This window comes from Ranitomeya imitator, chromosome 5 (genome assembly GCF_032444005.1).
Source record: "Ranitomeya imitator isolate aRanImi1 chromosome 5, aRanImi1.pri, whole genome shotgun sequence".
Lineage (NCBI taxonomy): Eukaryota > Metazoa > Chordata > Amphibia > Anura > Dendrobatidae > Ranitomeya > Ranitomeya imitator.
In genome coordinates this window covers 512509624-512532176 of record NC_091286.1, presented here as the reverse complement: position 1 = coordinate 512532176, position 22553 = coordinate 512509624, and the positions used below count along the sequence as shown (strand labels likewise).

The 22553-nt window shown below is 44.6% G+C and overlaps 1 long non-coding RNA gene across 1 annotated transcript; it reads left to right on the top strand.

Moving 5' to 3' along the window:
• Positions 1 to 1238: 1238 nt before the first annotated feature.
• Positions 1239 to 17602, top strand: LOC138680848 (uncharacterized). The gene is made up of 4 exons (XR_011321808.1): positions 1239 to 1385; positions 2005 to 2119; positions 5601 to 5659; positions 17448 to 17602. It is a non-coding gene; the product is annotated as an uncharacterized lncRNA (long non-coding RNA).
• The last annotated feature ends 4951 nt before the right edge of the window (positions 17603 to 22553 follow it).

Here is a 22553-nt window from a genome sequence, read left to right as displayed (position 1 = left end):
TAACTCTAACAGCATGGTAACATAGTAACATAGTAACATAGTAACATAGTTAGTAAGGCCGAAAAAAGACATTTGTCCATCCAGTTCAGCCTATATTCCATCATAATAAATCCCCAGATCTACGTCCTTCTACAGAACCTAAATAGTAACATAGTTAGTAAGGGTACCTTCAGATTACATAGCAAAAACCTGCTGACATAATTTAGTCAATATATCAACTAAGATTAAATTTATTTTTGTGTTAAATGTGTCCATACATAGAGGAAAGTGAACCTTTTGAAACTCAAAATTGGTAGCTTTGCTAATTGTTTCAAATTATTTGGTTCTTGGTCAATCTATATTTCCCTGTGATAGTCTCAACTGATTGATTGTGTTAAATCATGTGATGTGATCGCTGCAAGGAATTATGCGAAATTGCCAGATTTTCTCAAAGATTATGACAGATTGCCAGGCATTCAAATGTTATAATGTAAGTTCCAAGGGGCCATTCTATAGAGAACTATAGCCTTTCTTTCACCTGTGTCAAAGATTCAGTGTGTAGCCTTTAGCCCTGTACATAAACCCCCTGTCCAAGACAAAGTGAGATCCTTAATGTCATACTTGCACTTTATGCCTAAATTTGGTCATTACTTTTATATGTTATGCGGACCTGGCTTGCATAGGTGTATCATTATTTATTAAGTGAACTATATTGCAAATAATCACTTTATAGTCTTACTAGGTGTTAATCGCACTACTATGTTATATAAAACTGGCTGGTGTAAATGTATACTGTATATCCCATATTTACATAGCAGCACTTAGTTTTATCATTACTTTTCAATTTGTTTAATTAATAAAGATTTGCTTTGGCTGAATATACTCAGGGTGTCGGGGCTTTTCTTCATGCTTCATTGACATTAAAGGAGCTGTGAGCCGCCATGAAATATTTAATTAGTAAGGACCCCCCATTTGCACACATGAACTAGGCACTGTTGTGTAATCTAGGGTAGCCACAGACAGAGATAGGTGACATTAATATCACTTTATAGCTTGTAGTTGTCATGGTTACATCCCCGACATCATCATAATGGGATAGAATGGAACATGATGACTTCACAATGGAGGGAAAGGTTATGTACATGGAGTTCCGCTGTGTGACGCCTTTGAGGGTTTATAGTGAAGGCGAGTGAAGATGTCAGGTGTGTTCTGGAAAAAGGTTTAACTTTTTCTTATCATTTCATTCTTTAGTGCCCTTATCCAACATTTCGGCAGTGTTGGCAGAAACTTTGGGCCCATGATAGAGGGATACAAAACCTCCTTGCGACTTTCTGGAGTTGTATTTCAGAAGTGATCTACTCTCCACACACTGCCCTGTGATGACGTATATCACACAGCGCCAGCAGGTGATTTGTGAGCGATGCGGATTGTCTGATTACGTGTCATTTCCTGTTAGTATAAAGACTCTCCGGGACGTTACGGACGGTGTTATATGGGCATTATGCCATGTGGCATGCTGACAATATTTATAGTATATGAACTGTATGCATTGTAAACTACACTATGTATGGACTATATGATATCAGCATCATGATGAGCATTATATACTGTGTACATATATATATATATATACATATATATGATATTCTGGTATTGAACACGTATTGGGCTTGTTATTTAATGAAAGCAATAACCAATATTCTGAAAATGAGGGGCTCTGCTGCCTCATTCAGGGGTCCTCTCAGAATTCACATTGCAGCCTCAGTTTGGTAATTTTGGGGATATATTATAATGAAAAGGTTTATAATATTAGAGCTGATGACACCAACAGACAGTCTTCACATAAGTAGTTCATAACACTGACATTTCTCTTCACAAGCTGAGAATCTTTCATCCAATATCTTCCTCCTTACACCGGGGTCCACACGTCTTACTCCTATTTAGAGCAGGGTTACTCTATGTCTAAGGTTCATGTTGGAAATTTATAGTGACCTCAATCCTAAATCTAATGCCTTTCTTACACAGGAGTTTTGAAGATTGTTGTGATTTTCCTTTTTGCAAAAGCCTCTGGGTTTATTGCGGATTTTGGTTCTGAAGTTGTGGCGTTTGCCATTAATAAATGTCGACGATGTTGTTCCTGGTAAGTTACTGGTCACTTGTATTATATTCATTATTTATAGCTAGAAATACCTGCACATAGCAGCCATTATTATATATCTGCAGTGTATAAAATTAGATGGGTTAATGTAGAATAATGGATACTTCATCCTTTCCACCATGAGAGCTAGTGAGTGATGATCACTGGACAAAGCATAATATGTTGTTTCTGTGTGATAATTGTGTATGAGCTGGGCATAGGGACAATAATAATAATGGTTGGCTGTCTAATGCCGCCCCAGACTTTACTGGATCAGTTAAAATTTTACAGGAATCTCAGTGTTTTTGCTGTCACTGGAAATCCTTAGGCCAACCGGAGGGAATGATTCTGATGGCCAACCATTGATGTTTACACACACAGGACGACTCATCAAGAACCTATATGAGGCCAAAATACATTTAATGCACTCTCAAACAGTAAAGAAACCCAAAAATAGCTATAGAAGCACAAATGGCCCAAATAAACTACCAACCTTTATGAATGATTCATCAGAAAACATGACATAGACATAATTTAAAGCAAGTTATGTAAGAGAATGGGACACAGAGCTCCATACCACCCAGGAAGCAAATCAACATGATATGAAGATTATAAGAGTAACATACAAAATGCACAATCTCATATGCAGTATCTATAATGATAGGCCAAGTGGCCAAGTGATTGCGGTTATCATAGTAAATAAAGCCAAGAGAGGGAGAAGTAACAGAGCAAGCATAGATGCTGGGTAATAACTGGAACAGAGACCTGGGTGGAAATGAACCGAAATCCCAATGTATTAGCTTCTTCCATGGGGTTCACCTGGATATATAGGATTATAGATATATAGGATTGGGCATTTTGTATGTTACAGCTATAATCTTGATGTCATTTTGATTTGTTTCCTGGGTGGTAAGGATCTCTGTGTCCCATATTCTTTTACGAGTATAATATTTTTAAGTTATGTCTGTTATGCTGTCTGATGAATCATTAATAAAAGTTTTTATTGTATTTCGTCCTTGTTTGTTTTCATAGTTTTTTGGGTGTATTTGTCAATCCGCCTATAAGAAAAAGAGCCTGACAGGAATTGAATAGCTCTAGAGTCAAATCAAAAGTTGTCTTCTTCTGGACTATATTGGCTTATTAATGTGTCTTAGTTTCCTGATAAACTCTTTTTGTAATCTGTTGGTTCACTCCAACAACAGTCAGAAAAGTGTATCCTGCTTTGTAGAAATAGTAGATATCGGAGATCACAGAATATGAGAACTTATAAGTCATTTTAAAATTTTAATAAATACACAGAATTGTTGTGAGACCAAGTGCAGATATATATGTGATGCATTTATCTCTTAAGGTATTGCAAGCTTCCTAATTGTCTTAAAAAGATTGTAAATCCCAAAAATAAAAGATTTTGTAACGGCAATTCCCATAATTCTAATCTAATCATTGGGGATCCCATCTCTACACCTCCGAGCAATCAGCTGTTATAACTCAAAAAAACAGCTGGTATTTAATATTTCTCATGCTTTAAAGCTGAATAGGACATACAGTTAGGTCCATATATATTTGGACAGAGACAACATTTTTCTAATTTTGGTTATAGACATCACCACAATGAATTTTAAACAAAACAATTCAGATGCAGTTCAAGATCAGACTTTTAGCTTTCATTTGAGGGTATCCACATTAAAATTGAATGAAGGGTTTAGGAGTTTCAGCTCCTTAACATGTGCCACCCTGTTTTTAAAGGGACCAAAAGTAATTGGACAGATTCAATAATTTTAAATAAAATGTTGAATTCTAGTACTTGGTTGAAAACCCTTTGTTGGCAATGACTGCCTGAAATCTTGAACACAAGGACATCACCAGACGCTGTGTTTCCTCCTTTTTGATGCTCTGCCAGGCCTTCACTGCGGTGGTTTTCAGTTGCTGTTTGTTTGTGGGCCTTTCTGTCTGAAGTTTAGTCTTTAACATGTGAAATGCACGCTCAATTGGGTTGAGATCAGGTGACTGACTTGGCCATTCAAGAATATTCTACTTCTTTGCTTTAATAAACTCCTGGGTTGCTTTGGCTTTATGTTTTGGGTCATTGTCCATCTGTAATATGAAACGACGACCAATCAGTTTGGCTGCATTTGGCTGGATCTGAGCACACAGTATGTCTCTGAATACCTCAGAATTCATTCGGCTGCTTCTGTCCTGTGTCACATCATCAATAAACACTAGTGACCCAGTGCCACTGGCAGCCATGCATGCCCAACCCATCACACTGCCTCCGCTGTGTTTTACAGATGATGTGGTATGCTTTGGATCATGAGCTGTACCACGCCTTCGCCATACTTTTATCTTTCCATCATTCTGGTAGAGGTTGATCTTGGTTACATCTGTCCAAAGAATGTTCTTCCAGAACTGTGCTGGCTTTTTTAGATGTTTTTTAGCAAAGTCCAGTCTAGCCTTTTTATTCTTGATGCTTATGAGTGGCTTGCACCGTGCAGTGAACCCTCTGTATTTACTTTAATGCAGTCTTCTCTTTATGGTAGATTTGGATATTGATACGCCGACCTCCTGGAGAGTATTGTTCACTTGGTTGGCTGTTGTGAAGGGGTTTCTCTTCACCATGGAGATTATTCTGCGATCATCCATCACTGTTGCCTTCCGTGGGCGCCCAGGTTTTTTTTGCATTGATGAGTTCACCAGTGCTTTCTTTCTTTCTCAGGATGTACCAAACTGTAGATTTTGCCACTCCTAATATTGTAGCAATTTCTCGGATTGGTTTTTTCTGTTTTTGCAGCTTAAGGATGGCTTGTTTCACCTGCATGGAGAGCTCCTTTGACCGCATGTTTACTTCACAGCAAAACCTTCCAAATGCAAGCACCACACCTCAAATGAACTCCAAACCTTTTATCTGCTTAATTGAGAATGAAATAACGAAGGGATTGCCCACACGTGTCCATGAAATAACCTTGGAATCAATTGTCCAATTACTTTTGGTCCCTTTAAAAACAGGATGGCACATGTTAAGGAGCTGAAACTTCTAAACCCTTCATCTAATTTTAATGTGGATACCCTCAAATGAAAGCTGAACGTCTGAACTTCAACTGCATCTGAATGGTTTTGTTTAAAATTCATTGTGGTAATGTATATAACCAAATTTAGAAAAATGTTGTCTCTGTCCAAATATATATGGACCTAACTGTATAATATGACATTGGCTTTCTACTCTGGCTAATACTAATTTGGAAGAGAGTGGGGGTCAAAATTGGGCGAGCACCTCTACAATGTTCAAATTAGCTGGAGGAGACTTGCATCGACAATCTTTTTAAACACAAAGTCCCATCTGTCTGCATTATCCTGCACGGTGCATCAATGTATCTACTTACTTACTTCTCTAAATCCTGTACAGAAAGATAAAGGCTTTTCAATGCTTTTTTATTATTATTATTATTATTATTATTATTATTATTTTTAATATTATTATTTGTTTAAGGTGCAGTAAAAAGGATCGAGGAACAGATGATTTATTAGAAGTAATTATAGATAATCCAGGTAAAAACAATCAGAAATGATCATGGGTTCTAACAGAAAATATCTCACTAATCAATCACCCTATAGAATAAGATGTGATTTACTTCCATTTGATTCCATATAACTCTGTGTTAGGAGTCGAGTTTCCTTTGCTGCACAGGGGGAATCTCGATCCGTGTCTGCTGCGGTCTCCCATTCTGCTTTGGCCGCAGTGGGCTCTGCTCAGCGGAGGCATCGCTCCCAGAGTCTCGCTGGGACTGATTCTGTGCAGAGGGTTACTGCTGCCTTTTCTGGCTCTCCTGTTGTACCCTGCACTGATCTGCGGCGAGCGAGCTTCTCTGGGACTAAGTCCTTATTTGCACACACTGAGCATGCCCAGGGCAAGATCTCCCGTTGGAGATCGAGGGTCACATGCTCAGGTACTGCAGCACATCCCATTGGTCCTCCTGGCAGGTCCTGAAAGGGCAAAACTTCGGTAGCAGCTTCCTGTGCTGCAACTATATAAACTGCGCATGACCGCACGGCCATGCGCTAGTATTGTCTTGATAATGTGTGTGTGTAGATGGATGTATGTCGATGGATGAAAGCTCCTAAGTATCCCTCCCTAGTGTTGTTGACTGCTAGCGGATGATGGTAGCTATCTAGCGCCCGACTAGCCATCTGCACGTTACACACATCACAGCGTCCAGTTGCTGTGTCCGCCAGTACGGCGCCGTGCGCTTCCTCTGCGCTTTCCTTACCCAAGCCTGGGTGGTTAGTGGCGTCCGTCAGTGTGGCACCGCACGCACTCTCGTGCCTTTATATTCTATTTATTAGTTTCCTTACACACCCAGTTGCGGTGTTGTGCCAGCAAGTGTCTAATCAGACTTCAATCCTGAGCAGGGGTTGAGTTCGCTGACTTCTTGCTCGCGCTCTATGTGCGGTACTGCGGTCTTGTGACGCAACAGGATCGCTTCCTTCACGCAGGGTGAAGTTAACCCATGTGTGTATACTTAGTACCGCCATATAGTCCGTCTTACTAGCAGCAGGGTCTTTACCTGCACGGTGGAGCTCGGACTGCGAACGCACCTAGTTTCATATCATCTATACCTGGTGCGTTCCGCCGGTCCTTAACATAATACTAGCGCCAAGGTCTGGCTAGTAATGACGGACGATCAGCGTCTACAGCGGTACATCCAGCAGCTGGAGGGAAGTTTGGCGGCTCTAGAGCGTTCAACCTCAGCTGTGGATGTTACTGCTGTCGCTGTTCAGGCTGCAAGTGTGGCTGCAGCTACCTTGTCCACTGTCGCCCCTGTACCGACGCTATCTCGCCTCCCGCTACCAGAGAAATTTTCTGGTGACAGTAAGTCCTGTAGGGGTTTCGTGACTCAGTGCTCAATACATCTCGAGCTTCTGGCCTCTCGTTTCCATACAGAGCGGGCTAAGGTGGGCTTTATAATTTCCTTATTGTCGGACAGGGCATTGCAGTGGGCTACGCCGCTGTGGGAGCGTGGCGATCATGTGGTGCAGAGTGCTCCGTTATTCCTGAGCACTCTGAAACAGGTCTTTCTAGGACCTCGTGTCACCCATGATACGGCGCTCCAACTGTTGGCACTGACTCAGGGCTCGTCCTTGGTCAGCCTTTTTGCCGTCCATTTCTGCACTCTAGCATCTGAGCTGGAGTGGTCGGATAAAGCCCTTATCCCTATATTTTGGAGGGGGCTGGCTGACCACGTTAAGGATGCTCTGGCCACTAGGGAGATTCCCGCCACACTGGAAGAGTTAATAACAGTATCTACTCGCATTGACCTCCTTTTTCACGAGCGGAGGTTAGAGCGAGCCCAGTGTAGGCAGAGGTTTCGGCTGGCTCCCACCTTCGCCAAACCTTTGGAATCTCCAGTCCAGGCTCCTGAGTTCCATGAACCTAAGGTGGTGTCACGAGCGGGATCTAAGTCCCAGACCGCTCGTGCACTCCAGGGTTGCCATGTATGCCAGCAGTCAGGACATCTTGCCACCAGATGTTCCCAGCAGACGAGGAAACGTCAGCGTCTAGTGGTAGTAGGTGGAGGTGCACTAGACACTGCGACGTTTGCCTCCAAATTGTCCTTTAAGGGGACAATTACCTTTGGCTCATCCTCCCACTCGGTAGACCTCTGCGTGGATTCTGGGGCGGAGGGCAATTTCATGTCTTCTGCCTTCGCCCAACGTCACGCAATACCCCTGGTTATGCTATCTCAACCAGTAACGGTACGAGTGGTGAATGGGTCGACACTCCCCGCACAGATAACACATCAGACCATCCCTTTTACTCTGTCCATGTCGCCATCCCATCAGGAGATTATTTCTCTGCTCATCATTCCTGAGGGTATTGATGAGGTCCTGTTGGGGATACCTTGGCTACGGTACCACTCTCCTCACATCGAGTGGTGCTCAGGCAGAATTCTGGGATGGGGTGAATCATGTGGGGGTAGGTGTCACCGAGAGTGCGTTCAGGTTGCTACTACTGAGGTACCCGCAGATCTATCCTCTCTCCCCAAGCAATATTGGTCTTACGCAGACGTGTTCTCCAAAAAGGCGGCGGAGACCCTTCCGCCCCATCGCCCCTATGACTGTCCTATCGATCTCTTGCCTGGTGCGGAGCCTCCCCGGGGTCGAGTTTATCCATTATCTCTCCCGGAGATGGAGGCCATGTCTCAGTACATTCAAGAGAATCTGGCAAGAGGGTTTATCAGGAAGTCAGTGTCACCTGCTGGGGCAGGGTTCTTCTTCGTGCAGAAGAAGAATGGGGAACTACGTCCATGTATAGACTACAGGGGTCTTAACGCTATCACCGTTAAGAACAAGTATCCTTTGCCCTTGATATCCGAGCTCTTTGATAGGCTTCGGGGAGCTAGAGTGTTTACTAAATTAGATCTGCGGGGTGCTTACAACCTGATTCGCATCCGTGAGGGGGACGAATGGAAAACGGCGTTTAACACCAGAGATGGGCACTATAAGTATCTGGTGATGCCCTTCGGGCTCATTAATGCCCCAGCCGTTTTTCAAGACTTTGTCAACGACATCTTCCGGGATATGCTTTCCACCTCAGTTGTAGTCTATCTGGATGATATTCTCATCTTTTCTCCAAATATTGACTCCCACCGGAGAGATGTTGGCAGAGTCTTCGACCTCCTACGGGCAAACTCTCTTTATGCTAAGTTGGAGAAGTGTATGTTTGAGCAGGAGTCTTTACCGTTCCTGGGCTATATCATCTCCGCCCAGGGATTGGTTATGGATCCTGCCAAACTACAGGCTGTGATGGACTGGCAAGAGCCCCATTCTCTTAAAGCGGTGCAGCGCTTTATGGGGTTCATTAACTATTACCGCCAGTTCATTCCCCACTTCTCAACTCTGGTAGCTCCCTTGGTAGCCCTCACCAAGAAGGGAGCGAATCCTAAATTGTGGTCGGAAGAGGTCTCCAAGGCCTTCAGTTCTATTAAGTCCCACTTTGCTAGCGCTCCCATCTTACATCGTCCCGATGTGGATAAGCCATTCCTAATGGAGGTGGATGCCTCATCCGTTGGTGCTGGAGCAGTCCTCTATCAGAAGGATGCTCAAGGTCGGAAGCATCCATGCTTCTTCTTCTCTAAGACCTTCTTGCCAGCGGAGAGAAACTACTTCATCGGGGATAGGGAGCTGCTAGCAATGAAGTTGGCCTTTTCAGAGTGGAGACATCTTCTGGAAGGTGCGCGGTTTCCCTTCCAGGTTTACACTGACCACAAAAATTTGGTCTACTTACAAACAGCCCAGCGGCTAAATTCTCGCCAAGCCAGATGGTCCTTGTTCTTTTCCCGGTTCCACTTTTCTCGTCATTTTCTCGCTGGGGAGAAGAATATTCGTGCTGACGCTCTCTCTCGCTCAGTTATGTCAACTGAAGAGGAGGAAGAGGAGCCTCGGCTTATTGTTCCTTCTGAGAGCCTGAGAACCGTAGCGCCGGTTTCGCTGGAGTCTGTGCCTCTGGGCAAGACTTTTGTGTCCATTAATTTGCGACCGGAGGTTCTCTCTTGGGCTCATTCGTCCAGAGTGGGTGGACACTTTGGGACAAAGAGGACATCTGAGCTACTGGCGAGGACGTACTGGTGGCCGCATATGGTCCGGGATGTCAGGGATTATATTCTGGCGTGTGTCTCCTGCGCCAAAAATAAATCTCAGCGTCAAAGGCCAGCTGGGTTGCTCTATCCCTTGCCGGTGGCAGATAGGCCCTGGGAGATGGTCGGGATGGACTTTGTCGTGGGTTTGCCCAAGTCTTGCGGCTGTACCATCATTTGGGTCATCACCGATCATTTCTCGAAAATGGTGCATTTGGTGCCGCTACCACGGTTACCTTCGGCACGGGCCTTGGCTGCGTTGTTCATTAAGCACATCTTCCGCCTACATGGTATGCCTGACAAAATTGTCAGTGACCGGGGTCCCCAGTTTGCATCTCGGTTCTGGAGAGAGCTGTGTCGTCTTTTCAGTATTGAGTTGAATCTCTCTTCCGCTTATCATCCCGAGACGAATGGGTCGGTAGAGAGGGCCAACCAGACCTTGGTCACATACCTGCGACATTTTGTTTCAGCCAGGCAGGATGACTGGGCATCCTTGCTATCATGGGCAGAGTTTGCGATGAACAACGCCGTAGCCGACTCCACTGGACAAACTCCATTCCTCCTCAACTATGGTCAGCATCCACGGGTACCTGTGCCTATGCCCGTGTCTTCCGCAGACTCCAGGGTGGCAGACTGGGCTGTGGAGGCACGGGATATTTGGGACCGCACTCAGGATGCCATTCGGGCCTCTAAGGAGAGAATGAGGTCCTCCGCCGATGCTCATCGGCGCCCCACCCCGACCTTTGCTCCTGGCGACTTGGTGTGGCTCTCCGCCCGTAACATCAGGCTGCGAGTTGAGTCCACTAAATTTGCTCCTCGCTACTTGGGTCCCTTCAAAGTCCTCGAACAGGTTAATCCTGTGGTCTACCGTCTGGCCCTTCCTCCACGCCTTGGTATCACCGACACCTTTCATGTGTCCCTCCTTAAGCCCGTATACATGTCCCGGTTTTCTGAGTCATCTGCCGGGACATCGGGTTCGTCTACGGACGATTTCGAGGTGAACGCTATCTTGGGGTGCAAGGTGGTACGTGGCAAAAACATTTTTTTGGTGGACTGGAAGGGTTACGGTCCTAAGGACAGGTCCTGGGAGCCTGCTGAGCACATTCGGGCTCCGCAGCTTATTGCTGCCTTCGAACGTAGCGAGGCCCAACGAGGGGGGGGCCCTAGGAGGGGGGGTAATGTTAGGAGTCGAGTTTCCTCTGCTGCACAGGGGGAATCTCGATCCATGTCTGCTGCGGTCTCCCATTCTGCTTCGGCCGCAGTGGGCTCTGCTCAGCGGAGGCGTCGCTCCCAGCGTCTCGCTGGGACTGATTCTGTGCAGAGGGTTACTGCTGCCTTTTCTGGCTCTCCTGTTGTACCCTGCACTGATCTGCGCCGAGCGAGCTTCTCTGGGACTAAGTCCTTATTTGCACACACTGAGCATGCCCAGGGCAAGATCTCCCGTTGGAGATCGAGGGTCACATGCTCAGGTACTGCAGCACATCCCATTGGTCCTCCTGGCAGGTCCTGAAAGGGCAAAACTTCGGTAGCAGCTTCCTGTGCTGCAACTATATAAACTGCGCATGACCGCACGGCCATGCGCTAGTATTGTCTTGATATGTGTGTGTGTAGATGGATGTATGTCGATGGATAAAAGCTCCTAAGTATCCCTCCCTAGTGTTGTTGACTGCTCGCGGATGATGGTAGCTATCTAGCGCCCGACTAGCCATCTGCACGTTACACACATCACAGCGTCCAGTTGCTGTGTCCGCCAGTACGGCGCCGTGCGCTTCCTCTGCGCTTTCCTTACCCAAGCCTGGGTGGTTAGTGGCGTCCGTCAGTGTGGCACCGCACGCACTCTCGTGCCTTTATATTCTATTTATTAGTTTCCTTACACACCCAGTTGCGGTGTTGTGCCAGCAAGTGTCTAATCGGACTTCAATCCTGAGCAGGGGTTGAGTTCGCTGACTTCTTTCTCGCGCTCTATGTGCGGTACTGCGGTCCTGTGACGCAACAGGATCGCTTCCTTCACGCAGGGTGAAGTTAACCCATGTGTGTATACTTAGTACCGCCATATAGTCCGTCTTACTAGCAGCAGGGTCTTTACCTGCACGGTGGACCTCGGACTGCGAACGCACCTAGTTTCATATCATCTATACTTGGTGCGTTCCGCCGGTCCTTAACACTCTGTATCAGGATATGTTCACATGCAGCATTTATACAAATTAAAAGCTGTTTTTAATATATCAGCAAAAGCTATGAAATCTCACGTACGCGCTTGTTTTTTTCGAACTGAATTTAATAACTGTAGCATTTTTTAAATCTACAGCATGCCAATTCTTTTAGTGTTTTTGTAGCGTTTTTTCAGCCATAAAAACCAATGAGAAAATGAAAAATGCTGCAAAAAACACAAAAGCATCTTTTATTAATAACATTTCGTTTTTTTAAAGATGTATAGTAGACAAAGCGCTCATGTATTCTACTCCCTCTCTCAAAAAATGCTGTAAGAAAACAGATTTTAGCATTTTTACAACTGAGAAAGTATATCCACTGCTTATTTAGATGTTAGTTTTTCTTAACCCCATTCTGACATCTGACATACTATCCCATCGAGGTGGGGTGGGCCCCTATGACCACCGACGGGATAGTACGTCATACGCGATCGGCCGCGCTCACGGGGGGAGCGCGGCCGATCGCGGCCGGCTGTCAGCTGCCTATCGCAGCTGACATCCGGCACTATGTGCCAGGAGCGGTCACGGACCGCTCCCGGCACATTAACCCCCGGCCCCCCGCGATCAAACATGATCGCGATGTGCCGGCGGTACAGGGAAGCATCGCGCAGGGAGGGGGCTCCCTGCGGGCTTCCCTGAGCCCCCCGCAGCAACGCGATGTGATCAAGTTGCTGCGAGGGTCTCCTCACCTCCCTCCCTGCTCCAGACCCGGATCCAAGATGGCCGCGGCATCTGGGTGCTGCAGGGAGGGAGGTGGCTTCACAGAGCCTGCTTAGAGCAGGCACTGTGAAGCCTGCACTGCTGTAAGTCAGATCGGTGATCTGACAGAGTGCTGTGCAAACTGTCAGATCAGCGATCTGTGATGTCCCCCCTGGGGCAAAGTAAAAAAGTTTTAAAAAAAATTTCCAAATGTGTAAAAAAAAATAAAAAAAAATATTCCTAAATAATGAAAAAAAAATATATATATATTATTCCCATAAATACATTTCTTTATCTAAATAAATAAAAACAAACAATAAAAGTACACATATTTAGTATCGCAGCGTCCGTAACGGCCCGACCTATAAAACTGGCCCACTAGTTAACCCCTTCAGTAAACACCGTAAGAAAAAAACAAAAAACGCGGCAAAAAACAACGCTTTATTATCATACCGCCGAACAAAAAGTGGAATAACATGCGATCAAAAAGACAGATATAAATAACCATGGTACCACTGAAAGCGTCATCTTGTCACGCAAAAAACGAGCCGCCATACAGCATCATCAGCAAAAAAATAAAAAGCTATAGTCCTGAGAATAAAGCGATGCAAAAATAATTATTTTTTCTATAAAATAGTTTTTATCGTATAAAAGCGCCAAAACATAAAAAAATGATATAAATGAGGTATCGCTGTAATCGTACTGATCCGAGGAATAAAACTGCTTCATTGATTTTACCAAACGCGGAACGGTATAAAAGCCTCCCCCAAAAGAAATTCATGAATAGCTGGTTTTTGGTCATTCTGCCTCACAAAAATTGGAATAAAAAGCGTTCAGAAAATGTCACGTGCCCGAAAATGATACCAATAAAAACGTCAACTCGTCCCGCAAAAAACAAGACCTCACATGACTCTGTGGACCAAAATATAGAAAAATTATAGCTCTCAAAATGTGGAAACGCAAAAAATATTTTTTGCAATTAAAAGCGTCTTTCAGTGTGTGACGGCTGCCAATCATAAAAATCCGCTAAAAAACCCGCTATAAAAGTAAATCAAACCCCCCTTCATCAACCCCTTAGTTAGGGAAAAATTAAAAAAATATATTTATTTCCATTTTCCCGTTAGGGCTAGGGTTAGGGCTAGGGTAAGGGCTAGGGTTAGGGCTAGGGTTAGGGTTAGGGCTAGGGTTAGGGTTAGGGCTATGGTTAGGGCTAGGGTTAAGGCTACAGTTAGGGTTGGGGCTAAAGTTAGGGTTAAAAAGAAAAAATAATCTCCAGCATGGATCTTCTAAAAAGTCAATTTATTGGAAACACTTTAAAATGCAAACATTTGCAAAAAAGAGATGGGGGTCCCAGGTGGTCAACGCCGACGCGTTTCGACCATCAGGTCTTAGTCATGGCATGAAAATGGAACCACATATTAACATTTTATACAACACAGAACACTAAAACGACAAGTGCTTAGATTAAAACTCAGGTGGGCAATCAGAACATTCATTAGATTAACCCCCTGTGAACTGCAAAAGAGAAAGACATGTCTATGGAAAAAGAACCACAACGGTGTATCAAAAAATTGCATTAGCTGGAGTAATAGAACCAATTCACAGTGTGTACAATATTAAATATCACCTTCTTATGGAGAAAAAAAAAAAAAACACACACGGAAAAAAAAAAAAACAACACACAAAAAAACAACAAAAAAAAACAACACAAAGTTAGGGTTAGGGTTGGGGCTAAAGTTACGATTAGGGTTTAGATTACATTTACAGTTGGGAATAGGGTTGGGATTAGGGTTGGGGGTGTGTCTGGGTTAGAGGTGTGGTTAGGGTTACTGTTGGGATTAGGGTTAGGGGTGTGTTTGGATTAGGGTTTCAGTTATAATTAGGGGGTTTCCACTGTTTAGGCACATCAGGGGCTCTCCAAACACAACATGGCATCCGATCTCAATTCCAGCCAATTCTGCAATGAAAAAGTAAAACAGTGCTCCTTTCCTTCCGAGCTCTCCCGTGTGCCAAAACAGGAGTTTACCTTAACATATGCAGTATCAGCGTACTCAGTACGAATAGGACAACAACTTTTGGGGTCCAATTTCTCCTGTTACCCTTGGGAAAATACAATACTGGGGGCTAAAAAATAATTTTTGTGTGGAAAAAAAAAGATTTTTTATTTTCACGGCTCTGCGTTATAAACTGTAGTGAAACACTTGGGGGTTCAAAGTTCTCACAACACATCTAGATAAGTTCCCTGGGGGTCTAGTTTCCAATATGGGGTCACTTGTGGGGGGTTTCTACTGTTTAGGTACATTAGGGGCTCTGCAAACGCAATGTGACGCCTGCAGTCAATTCCATCTAAGTCTGCATTCCAAATGGCACTCCTTCCCTTCCGAGCCCTCCCATGCGCCCAAAAGGTGGTTCCCCCCCACATATGGGGTATCAGCGTACTCAGGACAAATTGGACAACAACTTTTGGCGTCTAATTTCTCCTCTTACCCTCGGGAAAATACAAAACTGGGGGCTACAAAATAATTTTTGTGGGAAAAAAATTTTGTTTTATTTTTACGGCTCTGCGTTATAAACATCTGTGAAGCCCTTGGTGGGTCAAAGCGTTCACCACACATCTAGATAAGTTCCTTAGGGGTTCTATTTTCCAAAATGGTGTCACTTGTGTGGGGTTTCTACTGTTTAGGTACATCAGGCGCTCTGCAAACGCAATGTGACGCCTGCAGACCATTCCATCTAAGTCTGCATTCCAAATGGCACTCCTTCCCTTCCGAGCCCTCCCATGCGCCCAAAAGGTGGTTCCCCCCACATATGGTGTATCATCGCACTCAGGACAAATTGGGCAACAAATTTTGGGGTCCAATTTCTCCTGTTACCCTCGGAAAAATACAAAACTGGGGGCTAGAAAAATAATTTTTGTGGGAAAAAATTTTTGTTTTATTTTTACGGCTCTGCATTATAAACTTCTGTGAAGCACTTGGTGAGTCAAAGCGATCAAAACACATCTAGATAAGTTCCTTAGGGGGTCTACTTTCCAAAATGGTGTCACTTGTGGGGGGTTTCAATGTTTAGGCACATCAGTGGCTCTCCAAATGCAACATGGCGTCCCATCTCAATTCCTGTCAATTTTGCATTGAAAAGTCAAACGGCGCTCCTTCCCTTCCGAGCTCTCCCATGCGCCCAAACAGTGATTTACCCCAACATATGGGGTATCGGGGTACTCAGGACAAATTGTACAACAACTTTTGCGGTCCAATTTCTTCTCTTACCCTTGGGAAAATAAAAAATTGGGGGCGAAAAAATAATTTTTGTGAAAAAATATGATTTTTTATTTTTACGGTTCTGCATTATAAACTTCTGTGAAGCACTTGGTGGGTCAAAGTGCTCACCACACATCCAGATAAGTTCCTTAGGGGGTCTACTTTCCAAAATGGTGTCTTTTGTGGGGGGTTTCAATGTTTAGGCACATCAGGGGCTCTCCAAACGCAACATGGTGTCCCATCTCGATTCCAGTCAATTTTGCATTGAAAAGTCAAATGGCGCTCCTTTGCTTCCGAGCTCTGTCATGCGCCCAAACAGTGGTTTAACCCCACATATGGGGTATCGGTGTACTCAGGAGAAATTGTACAACAACTTTTGGGGTCCATTTTCTCCTGTTACCCTTGGTAAAGTAAAACAAATTGGAGCTGAAGTAAATTTTTTGTGAAAAAAAGTTAAATGTTCATTTTCATTTAAACATTCCAAAAATTCCTGTGAAGCAACAGAAGGGTTAATAAACTTCTTGAATATGGTTTTGAGCACCTTGATGGGTGCAGTTTTTAGAATGGTGTCACACTTGGTTATTTTCTATCATATAGACCCCTCAAAATAACTTCGAATGAGATGTGGTCCCTAAAAAAAAAATGGTGTTGTAAAAATGAGAAATTGCTGGTCAACTTTTAACCCTTATAACTCCCTAACAAAAAAAAATGTTGGTTCCAAAATTGTGCTGATGTAAAGTAGACATGTGGGAAATGTTACTTATTAAGTATTTTGTGTGACATATATCTGTGATTTAATTGCATAAAAATTCAAATTTGGAAAATTGCAAAATTTTCATAATTTTCGCCAAATTTCCGTTTTTTTCACAAATAAACGCAGGTACCATCAAAGAATTTTTACCACAATCAAGAAGTACAATATGTCACGAGAAAATAGTGTCAGAATTACTGGGATCCGTTGAAGTGTTCCAGAGTTATAACCTCATAAAGGGACAGTGGTCAGAATTGTAAAAATTGGCCCGGTCATTAACGTGCAAACCACCCTTGGGGGTAAAGGGGTTAAACAAGCAAGCACTAACCATGTTTTTCACCAACATCTATGCCACTTATGATAATCTATGGCCTAATTCACATGACCAATGACTTGTCTTTGAACCAAGTGGTCTGCACTGAGGCACGGAGACTTGTCCGATATTGATTGAGTGTCAGATCCAAATCGCAACTACAAGTCTATAGATCCATGAAAACAAACGGATAGTACTTCGATGCCATCGGTGTGCTGTCCACTTTTCATTGACTGTTTTAAAGGAAAGTTTGAGAATCCTACATCAGTTTTTCTTTTTCTTCCAAGAAAAACTGATGAAACTCTGACAAAAATCTCACGGTAAAATCTGGCACTGACCAAACTCTGATGACGGTCACCGATCTAAACACTGATGAAACTTGGACCGTTATCTATATATTGCATTCATAATGTGTCATTAACCAACTTTAGAGCTATAGAACTATTTACATTTTCTATTTTTCTGTCTAACAGATATTCCCTTCTATAACTTCATGGAAGAGGAAAGTGTGCACTGGGTGAGTTCAGTGGAAGGCTGAAAGAGTGAAGAAATGTGCTGAGATACCAACATGATTTTGAGATAACACCACAGAAATTGTTTTTAAAATATCATCATCATTAACATAATAAAATAATTATCATTATCACCTGTGAGATTACAATTGTCATTATCATCATTAGCAACAGTGAGATCATAGTTAACAGGAACATGGTGGTTTGATATGTACAGTATGGTCAGAATTATGATCATGACTGGGACAAGGGGTAGACAGGATAGGCGCCTACCTAGTGTGCTACCGCCTGCCTCTCTGAGGGGGGGGTGAACATTGAGGGCAAAATAAAGATTCTTTATTTTTATTTTGCAGACTCTAGTCTGGCTGTGACTATGGGGGCGAAGCGGCGGAGGAGGAGCAGAGTCACAGGAGGCAGGAGCCAGGGAGACTGGCTAACACTTGTGCCCGTTATTGAAGAAAATGACTTTTCACTGCTCCCCCTCCCATAATCTCACCCACCTCTCTGAACTGAAGCCGACACTGATGGATGGGTTGAAATATGGAATTGGGGAGAAGTAAATTTTCACTTCCTTTAATAGTGAGCATGCTGTTAGTCACAGTCACCAGATTCCTGCAGCAGCTGAGAGATCACGCGTTTCCGCTATTAACGAGAATGCATATTCACTGCTCCCCATGCCCATAAACCCAGGGTTGTGGAGCCGTGAATATTCTGGTAGCTGACGTCAGTGTGTGGGTGTGCATGGCAGTAAGGCACGCGCTTCGCACCTTACATGCTGGTCAGCTACCGGCATCAGAACATGAAGCTGCGCTGCGAGGGAGCAGAATGAAGGTGAGAAGAATCTTTTTTTATGTGTGCGGCTTGATGTGCAGCCCTTATCCAGGATGTTGGGTCATATATACCAGGATGATGGGTCATATATATCAGGATGTTGCCATATATGGCAGAATGGTGGCCATGTATACCAGAATGAATTGGGCCATATATACCATGATGGAGTGGGCCAAATATATACTAGGATGGAGGAGGCTATATATACCAGGATAGAGGGGGTCATATACAGGTCCTTCTCAAAAAATTAGCATATAGTGTTAAATTTCATTATTTACCATAATGTAATGATTACAATTAAACTTTCATATATTATAGATTCATTATCCACCAACTGAAATTTGTCAGGTCTTTTATTGTTTTAATACTGATGATTTTGGCATACAACTCCTGATAACCCAAAAAACCTGTCTCAATAAATTAGCATATCAAGAAAAGGTTCTCTAAACGACCTATTACCCTAATCTTCTGAATCAACTAATTAACTCTAAACACATGCAAAAGATACCTGAGGCTTTTATAAACTCCCTGCCTGGTTCATTACTCAAAACCCCCATCATGGGTAAGACTAGCGACCTCACAGATGTCAAGAAGGCCATCATTGACACCCTCAAGCAAGAGGGTAAGACCCAGAAAGAAATTTCTCAACAAATAGGCTGTTCCCAGAGTCCCAAGGCACCTCAATGGTAAGTCTGTTGGAAGGAAACAATGTGGCAGAAAATGCTGTACAACGAGAAGAGGAGACCGGACCCTGAGGAAGATTGTGGAGAAGGACCGATTCCAGACCTTGGGGAACCTGAGGAAGCAGTGGACTGAGTCTGGTGTGGAAACATCCAGAGCTACCTTGCACAGGCGTGTGCAGGAAATGGGCTACAGGTGCCGCATTCCCCAGGTAAAGCCACTTTTGAACCATAAACAGCGGCAGAGGCGCCTGACCTGGGCTACAGAGAAGCAGCACTGGACTGTTGCTAAGTGGTCCCAAGTACTTTTTTCTGATGAAAGCAAATTTTGCATGTCATTCGGAAATCAAGGTGCCAGAGTCTGGAGGAAGACTGGGGAGAAGGAAATGCCAAAATGCCTGAAGTCCAGTGTCAAGTACCCACAGTCAGTGATGGTGTGGGGTGCCATGTCAGCTGCTGGTGTTGGTCCACTGTGTTTCATCAAGGGCAGGGTCAATGCAGCTAGCTATCAGGAGATTTTGGAGCACTTCATGCTTCCATCGGCTGAAATGCTTTATGGAGATGAAGATTTCATTTTTCAGCACGACCTGGCACCTGCTCACAGTGCCAAAACCACTGGTAAATGGTTTACTGACCATGGTATTACTGTGCTCAATTGGCCTGCCAACTCTCCTGACCTGAACCCCATAGAGAATCTGTGGGATATTGTGAAGAGAAAGTTGAGAGACGCAAGACCCAACACTCTGGATGAGCTTAAGGCCGCTATTGAAGCATCCTGGGCCTCCATAACATCTCAGCAGTGTCACAGGCTGATTGCCTCCATGCCACGCCGCATTGAAGCAGTCATTTCTGCCAAAGGATTCCCGACCAAGTATTGAGTGCATAACTGAACATTATTATTTGATGGTTTTTTTGTTTGTTATTAAAAAACACTTTTATTTGATTGGATGGGTGAAATATGCTAATTTATTGAGACAGGTTTTTGGGGTTATCAGGAGTTGTATGCCAAAATCATCAGTATTAAAACAATAAAAGACCTGACAAATTTCAGTTAGTGGATAATGAATCTATAATATATGAAAGTTTAATTGTAATCATTACATTATGGTAAATAATGAAATTTAACACTATATGCTAATTTTTTGAGAAGGACCTGTATACCTGGATGGAAAACATATATACCAAAATGGTGATTCATATATACAAGGATTTAAGGGGGCATAAAAACCAGGATGGTGAAGGCTATATATGCCAGGATGGTGGGTCATATATACAGGATGGAGGGAGCCATATATACCTGAATGGGGGAGCCATATATACTAGAAAGGTGATCCTGCAATCTTGCCTTGCGCAGGCGAGTACTATGGAGGACAGAGAATGAACTTCAATCCAATATTGCAGCCAGCATGCAGCCAGCGGGTAAGGAAAGGGTGAATCAAACACCCCAAAACCCCGCCTCCTTAGCTGAAGATTGTTCCCTCCAAATTCAGGTGACAGTGTCCCTTTAATAAACTGGAAAACAGGAACAGTCAAATCAGGAACTTGCAGCAAACAGTTAACTATTTACAGTCCCATTCTTTCTTTTACTTTCTCTTATGCTGGGAGCGGACCGACCAGTGACTCGTCAGCCTGCAGTGGGGCACAGTCAGGGGCTGCGGTAAGATCAGTCACTGGAGCTGAGTTAACGGATGTGGCAGGAGCAGTTGCGGGAGCGGGGTCGTCCACCGGGACAGGGTCGTTCCTCATACTTGCTTCAGATGCGGTCCCTCCAGTGCCGGTCTGCTTCGTCTCTGCTAGGGTCTGGAACGCTGGTTGCAGGGCCTTGTGCTGCAGCGTTGTCATCTCTGTTTGCAGCATCTCGCTTTCCGGCAGGGCCTTGCTTTCTGGCTTTGGAGTGCTGGAACTTATTTCTTGCTCCGGACCAGACGAGGCTGCCGACGGACATCTGGTGAGGCTCCCGATGAAGGTCTTCTTCCACGGCCATGGTGTTCAGCTGTGTCCGCAGGAGTTGGTTGCTGAGCTCTTCCACCTCCGCTTTCAGGAACTCCAGGACCTCTGGTGATGGCTCACTGCGGCTTCCATCCTGGTAGCTGGGGGAGACCTCGGCTTCCACCCCCACTCCGAGTCCTGGCCACTTGCCATCTTGTCCTCCATGTTCCTTCTTGCTGGGTCCTCATCTCTTTCCTGCTCTCTCCTTCGGGGGCGGAGATTCTTCTTTCTCTTTCTTTTGCCATTCAGGATAAGGAGGCAGATCTCTGTTGCTGATGGACTTGTCCGCATGGTACAGCAGTACTTGGAGTTGGCGGCCATTATTTTTCGCGCTTCTCAGTTAGTTCATGCCCACAATGGCACGCCCTTCTTCTCCAGCGCTCCTCGTGGTGCAGCAATGGCGGCGGTTTTGGCGGGAATTTTACAGTACACAGTCCATTAATCACACAGTCTTTCAGCATAAATTATGGTTCGAGCAGAATTTTTGCACAGTCTCTAGGCGCACATGACCTGATTTTCAGGCTTAAGTAGATCCTGTTCATGATGCCAAAACTGTAGCGCCCCCATAGGGCAGTGGGGTACTCGGTATCGGGTCCTTCGGTTCTCAGGGGATGTCACGGTGGCTGATCTGGTCCGTGGCCTTTGGGACATCCGTGTAAAAGGGAAAGGTCTTTAAAGGGAATGTTCATGATGCCACCTGTGGTATTTGGTCAGGGTGACTGATGCTGCTTTAAGGGGTCCGCTGGGGTGATATTATGGCAGGTAGATGGTATACCTTCCCACAGGTGAAGTATGTCCCCAGGGCTTCCCAGTGTGTAGATGGTGGATGGTGAGAGTAACAGTGAAGAACGAGGACACAAGGGTGCAGTCTTTTTACCTTTTTACTAAAGGCATTAGCATCCACAGTCCAGAGCACAGACCACGGGGCAGAGTCTGGCCGGTTTGGAGGCAAATCCAGAGTCCCCTTATCCAGGTAGAAATCAATAGCATTCCTCTAGCGCCGTGTGTTGTAGTACCTTACTGCTAAGCTTCTCATAAAGTCCTCACAACTGTTGTAGATGTTATGTCTCTCTCTCTGTCCCCCAGATGGATAGGACAAACCCGTATAACCAGTGGCTTGAGGCTTTTTACAGGGACTCTATCATGCCCCGGCCTCTCGTGGGTGCTACCTTGCCTCCTGGGTATAGGGCGGGCAGGTAACGTGAAATTAGCTGTCCTGCCGGTCTCTGAAGCAAGGCTTAAAGGACTGTTGCTCCCTCGGTGTTCCGGATACTGGGATCTTGCGCCTCAGAAGGAGGCAGCCTGTGTAGGGCAGAGCTCCTCTGATATCCACTCCTTTGCTACGATATCTTCACCCTCTCTACAATACAGTTCTCTTTTCGTGTCTCTTTCTGGAAGCTGCCGCACTCAGGGCAGGCGGAGCTCCGTGTCCTTCTGTCTCAGTCTCTGACAGGATCCCACCCCTGTCAGGGACCAACTACCTGAGCCAAGCTCAGCCATCAACTGCCTAACTTCCTATCCAGGCAACCAGTTTTACCTAAGTGTGAAGAATGCCCTAATAAATAGG